This window comes from Benincasa hispida, chromosome 9, assembly GCF_027475165.1.
Source record: "Benincasa hispida cultivar pf3 chromosome 9, pf3_genome.v1.1, whole genome shotgun sequence".
Taxonomy (NCBI): Eukaryota; Viridiplantae; Streptophyta; class Magnoliopsida; order Cucurbitales; family Cucurbitaceae; genus Benincasa; species Benincasa hispida.
In genome coordinates this window covers 64,338,766-64,348,716 of record NC_143486.1, presented here as the reverse complement: position 1 = coordinate 64,348,716, position 9,951 = coordinate 64,338,766, and positions in this window count along the sequence as shown.

The following is a 9,951-nucleotide window of genomic DNA, read 5'->3' as shown; positions in this document are numbered from 1 at the left end:
AGTACATCACTAAATTTATTGTTATATTATGACCAAACTACCCTCAAATGTGTTCAATTCTTGACAACATTAAACAGCACCAACATTTTGGTGGAACTTAAACCCATGAAGTCAAATTATTCATAGACTAAGATCACCGATCACCATTATCTGTAACGTAAAAACTCTGCAAAATAGTGTGAAATCCACAATGTGTTAGAAATAATTATGTACATAAAAAGTGTAATTAACACTACTTTGAAAACAGTTTTTGCACATACAGGTTTCGTAGTTGTTTAAAAAAAAAAAAAATTGTCGACTGTCTTGTCTTTTCTATGAACAAGATCTTGCTTTCCATGTCAAACATTCCTAAACACTTGTATTTGTATGTTCCATAAAAGCATTTCTGTTCATGAGAGGGCAATTTTTTAAAAACTTTTGGTTGTTTTTCAGGACAGAAAGTAAATCTTGAAACAGAGGAAAAACATTAATTTTAATTTCAAGTTTAAGGGAACATAGGAAGAACGTTTTGCTTGCTGTGCCAATAAAAAGAAACAGAGTTGAAACCAAAAAACACATATCATATCATATCATATCTATTTTGAGGAACAAACATCCAACCTCCCTCATCTGTTCTCCGTATCAAGAATTTTGGAGACCTAAATAATTTAAAGAAGACTAAATCGAATCCTCCGCATCCCTAATCCTTTTTATAAGCTAAATAACCTTTTTTCTTTTTTCTTTTTTTTTAATATTTTTAATATGTTAGGGTGGTTTATTACTGACAACAAAAATAATCAACTAATTAATAAATTGCCATTAGAAAAAAGGAAATTTTTAAAAATAGGGAAATAAGAGAAAATATTTACACAAATAACAAAATTTGATTATTTTCTCCTTCTCCATCTTTCGGTTTCTCCTCTTCTTCTTCTCCTCCTTCTTCAACTATAAATCTTCTTCTTCTCTATTTGTAGTTTTGTTGCTAGTTCAAAAATGTTATTTAGAATGACAATGATAGACAATGGAAGGTCAAATTATAGACTAAGTGAGAGTAGTTTCTGGTAGTTTTATTGCTAGTTCCAAAATAGTAATTAGAATCATAATTATAGACAATGGAAGGTCAGATGATAGGGTACTATCATTACCTATCACAGATAGACACTGATAGTTGTGTATCACTGTCTATATCACTGATAATTTTGTTGCTTTTAGATAGTTGTAATAGACATTGTTATCACTATCTATCACAAATAGACACTGATAGTAGTCTATCATTGTCTATCAGTGATAGACTACTATTAATTGCCTATCAATAGATAATCATTTTGTTGTTGCTAGTTGTTGGTAGATTTTTTGTTTTTTAGAAAGTTTATGATACATACACTAGACATTGTTATTGAAAATTTTGTTGGTTTTAGATAGTTGTGATTCCTTGAAAGCCTTTCGGGGATTACTAGTTTTGGAGGGACCCGCCATTGTGCTTCTAGGGGAGGGTCTAACATAGCGGAAGGCCATAACTTTTGTGAATATTTTGTACAATACGGTATGGTATACCACCAACATCGTTATCAATGTCTATCATACATAGAATAGAAGTCTATCAATGTCTATCAGTGATAGAAACTGATACAGTAGATCATTGATAGACGCTGATAGAAGTCTATCAGTGTCTATCAGTGATAGAAACTGATATAAATTTATCATTGATACTATTAGTGATAGAAACTGATACAAGTTTATCATTAATAGAAGTTTACCAGTATCTATTTGTGTTTCTTTTTTTTTCTATTTCTGTAAATAATTTGACTTTTTTTATATGTGAAAAGTTTTCTAAAAAAGTTGACAAATAGTAACAACGTTTGAGTCTTTCTTAAAATAATAATAATAATAATAAAGTTTGAGTCATTTATTAACAATCGAAGACTATTAAATTATAAGGCAGCACTAACTATACTAGAATAGCTTCTTTGAGTATTTACAACATATTGGTGGAAGACACGTGCATCGCACGTGTGACAAACCAAAAGTTGTCAATATTTTTTATCTAATCAAGTAATGTTCCGTTTCCTTCTCTAATTTCGTAGTATTAGCGTAGTTACGTGTCAATCCTTAGAGAGCTAGTTTATTTCCAATTTAAAACGCTTACTGTTTAGGTAGTCAGAGGGGGGGGGGGGGGATTGTAAAGAAAAGCGGTTGCAAAAGATGCACAACATTAAAGATTGATTGATGCACGTGTGACAAACCAAAAGTTGTCAATATTTTTTATCTAATCAAGTAATGTTCCGTTTCCTTCTCTAATTTCGTAGTATTAGCGTAGTTACGTGTCAATCCTTAGAGAGCTAGTTTATTTCTAATTTAAAACGCTTACTGTTTAGGTAGTCAGAGGGGGGGGGGGGGGGATTGTAAAGAAAAGCGGTTGCAAAAGATGCACAACATTAAAGATTGATTGGATTAGAGTATCAATGAGACAAAATATCCAGCTCGGAGTAAATTGAGATTACTCTTAATTTGCTACTCAATCGTCGATTAATCACACAAATTGCTTGTAATCTTATATGTGTAAACTTAGCCTATCACATTTAGGAAAATTAAATGAACATCCTATCAATTGAATTGACCTTTTTGTTTAGATGATAACCATCCTAAACATGTAAGTCAATTAGCATTAAAGTTACAGCTATTGCTAACACGAATGAAATAATTTGGAATTGCCTAATTAAGTGTCTGGTGTGAATTTCACCTAAGTTAATTAGATGATTGCTAATGGATTCAAATTGTCAAATCAATTTGCAATCATAACTTAACTTTTGCTACTTAGCGGTCTAAGGACCTAATGGTTACACATATGGAATAAGAACAATATGAGAATTCATTAAACCATCAAATTACATAATAAAACTATTCATAACCTCATAAGTTTGCAAATGAAGAACAAAATCTCAAATCCTAAGCTAGATAATCTTACCTTTAGCCTAGATACATGCTTGAAATTATAAAGTAAAAATCAAAGAAGGTCTCAATTAGATAGGGAAGAAGAAATATAGAGGAGATGAGAAAAGACTAGGGATGACTAGGGTTTTTTTTTAAATAGAACGTGTCGATGTTGCGATGCTCGCTCGATAAAGTGCTTAGCACTGCAGTGCTTCAGGATAGCTCCACGGTGCTCCAAGCCTTCCACGAAAATGAGGGTTACTACGTAATGACGCTAGCTCGCCTCTTTACTCCAATTTGTGATAATTGCTCCCGGTTGACACTCTAAACCTCCAAATAATTCTTTTTGTCCCGAAATTGGTGTCAAGGGCTGATTCTACTTAAATTATACCCAAAACCTGTAAAATCATAAAATAGATTCATAAAATGTAAGAACGATCCCAAATTAAGTAAACAAGATAAGACATTTTTAACGCTATCAAATCACCCTCAACATGATTCTCGATTGTCCTCGAACAAGGTAAAACACGGAATCATGAAGAAATTATGTTTCTAAGACAAAAGAAGAGGGTCAAACCCTGCAAAAGATTAATATAAAAAAGGGCCAAGGGTCCTAGAAACGGTAAAAAAAAAAAAAAAAAATCCTATCCTAAAAGAAGCTAAGTTAAGCTAAACATACCTAAGAAAGAAAATAAGAAGCTAAAACTAAAATTTAAAACTAGAAAACTAAGAAAAATCGAAATCTAAACTAGGGTACTAAACGCGCCAGAATCATGGGCTACTCCTCATCTGACTCTGACCGCTTGGACTCATAGCAAGGCACCTCAAGAGCCCCTACAAGGTTAAGCATGACAGGGAAATAACGGTTCTAAAATTAGGAATAAAGATAATTTTATCATATCTCATCGTCATATGAGACAATGATTTGTTTTAAATTTAAAATATTCCTCATTTTGTTAACTTTAATTTTTATATTTAATATTATGTTAAAGTCAAATATTTTACTATCTCTAATTATATAATGATTAATTAAACTTTATAGTATTTTGGATATATTTTTTTTTTCAAAAGAAGATATAATTCTATTCCAAATCAAATCCATTTGAATCTATATTTTTCTATAAATGGGTCAAATTAAACTCCCAAAATTTTCATTCAGGTATGTTCTATTTCTCTTTTATTTTTTCAATTTCAATTTTAATTTTGTTAACAATATTGAACTAATGATATATCATTTTGATTGTCATAGTTTAGTTTCAAAATTTTGAATCCAAGTTATAGAACTAACTTAACGGATGAAAATTATGCTATTTGAATCTAATGTTTTCCTTGCAGCAAAATCCAATATTTTCATTCTATTGATTTTGCATGCGTTGAATTAATAACAAAGTTACAAGTTTTGTTAATTTTGGATGCTAGTTTAGCTGGAGTTTGATTTTAATTTAATGATTCGCTAAACATGGTTGGTGAATCCTTTAAAAAATAAGTCTTATTAATATTGATTGGTGTGCATTTACTATATTTTAGAATTTATGTTTTACTTCTCTTAATTTGCCTCTTTTATGTTATTCGCTTTTCTATTTGATTTTAATTTTGACTTTAATTTTGTTAACCGCGTTCCCTAGTTTTTTATGGAGTTTTCTTTTTTTTTTCTTTTTTTTTAGCATTCAAGTATTTTTTTTTTTTTTTTTTTGGAAATTTTATTCAACATTATTCCCACGATTTTTTTGTGTGTTATTTAATTCTTTAAGATTCTAAGTTTTTTTTTAATATGCATTGCCAACAATTTTCTACTTCGGGTATTGTTGAAGGATAAAATTTTGGACCAATCACAAGTCACCACGTCATTTGCTAAATAACGGCGAATTTCTAAATCATTAACTTCGGGTCCAATTAGAAGTTGATACATGTTTCAAATTGAATTGGACCCAAATCTCAGATCAGGCCCAAAACCAACTAATTGGGCCCAAGGGCCAGGCCCATGGACCAACCAAGCCCACGAAACCCGCCTAAGGACTCTATAAATAGAGAAGTTTTCTTTATTTGTAGGGGCAACATTTTCTACATTCAAAAGACCTAGAGAGAATTCATCAACAATCAGAAGACTCCCAAGACTCCTGAAGCTGCACTCCTATAAGGCAGAAGACCCTTGAAGACACAAAGACTCTTCCAAGACTTTTATTCCAAGACTTCTACTCCAAGACTTCTACTTCAAGCTTCCAAGACTTCTACTTCAAGAACATTTGGTGCTTTTCTTCTCCAAGTCAAGCACATTCACCCAACTGAGAGAGAATCAGAGGATCACGTATTAGAGATTGAACCACATCGCATCAAATCAACTTCAACACCAACACCGACTCGAGTTCAACTCCACGAAATACATTTCTCTGAAAACCTCGTGTGAACAAATTGGCACGCCCAGTGGGACCTCTCTACCTCTCATCTCTTTCTCAGCATTCAAACAAGCCAAATGGCGCCTAAGAAGGTGGCATCCAAAGCTTCCTCCACAAACGGATTGTACAGGGAACCAGTAACCCGCGGTCGCTCAAGAGAAATCACGCAGGAGCAAGAGCAGAGCTCCCCCATCGCCCACGACATCTTGAGGCAAATGATGGAATCCCCACAAAATGGGGTTGTCATCAAGGAAAACCCCTTGTTCGACAACTCTACTTTCGCATCCAGCAGGCTGAAAAGAGATTCACCGCCAGATGTGATCTCTGTCATGATGGCGAATGTGACGGCGGAAGCGGGCATGGCTGAAATGGAAAGGAAGATTAACTTTCTGATGAAAGCCGTCGAGGAACGAAACCATGAGATCGCTGCCCTGAAAGAACAAATGCAGTCTTGAGAGGCTGCTGAATCAAATCAAGCACCCATGATCAAAACAATCGACAAGGGGAAGACCATGCTACAAGAAAACCAATTGCAACAGTCGGCCTCAATGGCCTTTTTGTCAGTCCAACAACTGTAAGACATGATCATGACCTCCATAAGAGCTCAATATGGAGGGCCAGCCCAAACTTCCTTCATGTATTCTAAGCCATACACCTAGAGGATCGACAACCTGAGAATGCCTATAGGGTATCAGCCCCCAAAGTTCCAAAAATTCGATGGAAAGGGCAACCCAAAGCAACATATCGCCCACTTCGTAGAAACATGCAAAAATACAGGAACAAGGGGAGACCTACTAGTCAAACGGTTCGTCAGAACCCTCAAAGGGAACGCTTTTGACTAGTACACAGACTTAGAGCCTGAGGTGATTGACAGCTGGAAGCAACTTGAAAGAGAATTCTTGAATCGCTTCTAGAGCATTAGGCGCACTGTCAGCATGATGGAGCTGACGAATGCCAAACAACGAAAAGGGGAGCCAGTCGTCGACTATATCAACTGATGGAGAGTTCTGAGTCTGGATTGCAAAGATTGACTCACCAAATTATCTTCTATGGAAATGTGCACGTAGGGTATGCACTGGGAACTCCTCTATATCTTATAGGGGATAAAGCCCCATACCTTTGAAGAATTGGCAACCCACGCTCACGGCATGGAGCTAAGTATCGCAACAGAGGAACGAGGGACTTTCTAAACCACGAACCAAGGAAAGACAAGAAGAAGGTGAAGGGCGTCGAGAAAATTGTGAAGGGCGCAACAAAGGAATCAATGATCATTAATACAACCCCATTGAAGTTTGCCTCAAAAGGAAAAGAAAAGAAGATAGAGAAGAACGACCAAGAGAGTGAAAGATGTCACCCAACCCTGAAGGAACGACAGGAAAAAGTTTACCCATTCCCCGACTCTGACGTAGCAGATATGCTTGAGCAACTACTAGAGAACCACCTTATCCAACTGCCAGAATGTAGATGACCAGAACAGGCCGGCAAGGTGGATGATCCCAACTACTGTAAGTATCACAGGGTCATTAGCCACCCGGTCAAAAAATGTTTTGTACTGAAGAAATTAATCCTCAAATTTGCCCGTGAAAGGAAAATAGAGCTGGATCTAGACGAGATGGTCCAAACGAATCATGCTGCGATGACGGTAACTCCAAGCGTGGCACCACCAACCATATTTTATGAAGAAAGGGAGAGTTCGGTCTAGTTTGGGACCTTCGAACCTGTGGTAGTGCGGTTTCTACAGGAGGTCTAAACTACAAACCCTCAAAACAGAAGAGAGTGCACTGACGATGACGATAATGGAGGTTGGTTCCTTGTGGCACGCCGTAAGAAGGAAAGGCTGAACTTTATCCAAAAAGAGCTACGCTCTCATAGAAGCTACAAGGGAGGGAGCAAGGCACAAAAAAGGAAGGGTAGAAAAAAGGCTCAAAGGCCCAAGGCTATTGACGGGAGAGACAAGGATGTTCCTTGTTCCAAACGACAGATGACCTTAGCAGATTTCCTCCCGAAGAACTTCTGCATTTGGGGTTCAGAGAAGATACCAGAGATTGCCGCATTTAGTGCTGTCAGTATCAAGGAGGAGGAAGATACCATTCCAGGCCCACTAAGGTCGACAGAAGAACCAAAGGGTTCGTCATTGTTCAACATAGACAACCTGTTTTCACTCCCGCGAGAAGCTAAAACGACTCTGATTGAAGCACTGTTAAAATCCAACGTCTCTGGTGCATTGACCCCTACAACACGTACTTATGTCTCGTGTTTCACATCCATAGGCTTCTCAGATGAAGATCTACTACTGAGATACAAATTTCATAATAGACCTTTGTACGTCTCTGGATACATTCAAGAATAGAGAGTGGGTCGAATCCTCATCGACAACGGATCTGCCGTCAATATAATGCCTAAGACGACTATGAAACAGTTGGGCATACTCATGGAAGAGCTATCAAATAGCAAATTAATAATTCAGGGTTTCAATCAAGGCAGCCGAAGGGCGATAGGCATGATATGCTTGGAGCTCATATTGGCGATCTGAAGGCCGACGCGCTGTTTCATGTGATAGACTCAAAGACCACCTAAAACTGCTATTGGGGTGCCCTTGGATTCATGGGAATGGTGTGATTACATCGACACTACATTAGTGTTTCAAATTTTACCAAGACGAGATTAAGAAGGTCGAAGTGGATTCTAATCCATTTTCTGAAGCCGAGTCTCACTTTGCAGATGCAAAGTTTTACCTAAAGAGCAAGAATTCTGGTGAGACTATGCCGGCAGGGAACTTGCTGACAAAGAAAGTAGGTGGATCCCCGTCGAGGTCGCCAGTAGACGCGGAAAAAAGGGCAGGTAGTGAGGTATAAGCCTCCAACCCAAAAAAGAATAGAATATCCCTCGACGTTGGAGAAACACTTGTGGTGAGGGGCGAGAAAGCCTCAAAACCTTCGATTTTGCGCTATGTCCCTTTGTCGAGACGAAACAAGGGTGAGTCACCTTTTACGGAATGCTAAAAAGGTTTGCAGGTCGTCGACATAGAAATTCTATAGGAGAGTTTCGTCACACCCTCACGCCGATAACGAAGCAGGAAGTCTACAAGCCGGAGGCGGAAGTGACGGGGTCAAAGCTGCCCGAGAAGCAAACGGAAGATGGATTCGATCCCAAAGCTTACAAGCTGTTGGCGAAGGCAGGCTACGACTTCACAACTCACACTGAGTTCAAAAGTTTGAAGATTTACGAGCAACCCCAACTCTCACCAACCAAAAAAAAGCTTTTGCAAGAGGGACACGCTATACCCACGTCGAGGGCGGGTCTCATATATGAGCCGTTAGAGCCAGTCCGCATAATCAGAAAAGCGAAGGAGAAAGTGGCCAACAGCAATCATATCACTGCGGAAGAAGTTGATGATACAGGAGAAAATGAGGGCAAATATAAAAGAGCTTCAGCCCTCGACCATATTAGACCACCTGCCGCACGCGCCTTGGTCTTCGAAAGATTAAGCATGACAGAAGCAGAAAGGGGAAGCCCACATCCATTCCCAGAGATATTCGACGCTCAGTCTTTCGAAGGTTAACTCCGCCCAATGAAGAAAATGAGGAAATTATCTGTCAATCACCGGTGGGGGTACGACCGTCAGCCTTCGAAAGACTAGGCACAGTTCCAAAGGAGAGTGAAGGAAAACCTCGTACTCCCATTTTTTATCGCTTGAAGAACGAGAGGGCTAAATATCCCCTCGATCAATATGTCTCTAGTGAGACAAAGGGGAAGAGAAGAGCATGCGCTGACGCCCTCGAAACAACTACAGGAAAGAGGAGGCCGATACCTCGAGCGTCCATCTGGCGGCGAATGGATCTTAAAAATGTTGAAGCGTTATCGGACCAGAAGCCATCAGGAGAGGCAAGAAGTGATGGAGAAATCTATAGTACTATCCCCTCATGCATGAAGAGAAAGACCTTCGTTACTCTAAACACAAGTAAGGGCACGCTCAAAGTAAAGAGGCGCAACGTCATTTTCACCAATCCTCAAAATAGAAATCTAGAGCAGGAGGAAGGCAAAACTTCGTGCCACCACATCACCATCACTGAAGAATCCGAAGAAGGTATGATCGAAGAGGAAGTGGAGGACGCTCCGCAAGGGCTAGAGGACGGTGGTCAATCCACGGTGGACGAGCTAAAAGAGGTGAATCTGGGCACCGTAGAAGCGCCGCGTCCGACTTTCATCAGTGCGTTTCTCTCGGAAGAGGAGGAGGACGAATACAAGAGTTTACTCACCGAATATAGGCATTTTTTCTCCTGGTCATACAAAGAGATGCCAGGATTAGATCCAAAAGTAGCGGTCCACCATCTCGCGATCAAATAGGGGTGTCGACCCGTTAAGTAGGCTCAACGACGCTTCCGGCCAAAACTTATCCCTCAAATTAAGGTTGAGGTCAATAAACTGATTGAGGCCGGTTTCATTCATGAAGTTAAATATCCAACGTGGATAGCCAACATTGTCCCGGTTAGAAAAAAGAATGGAAAGCTTCGTGTTTGCGTAGACTTTCGCGACCTAAACAACGCCTGTCCTAAAGATGATTTTCAATGCCCATCACAGAAATCATGGTCGATGCAACAATGGGACATGAGGCCCTATCCTTCATGGACGGGTCTTCTGAATATAA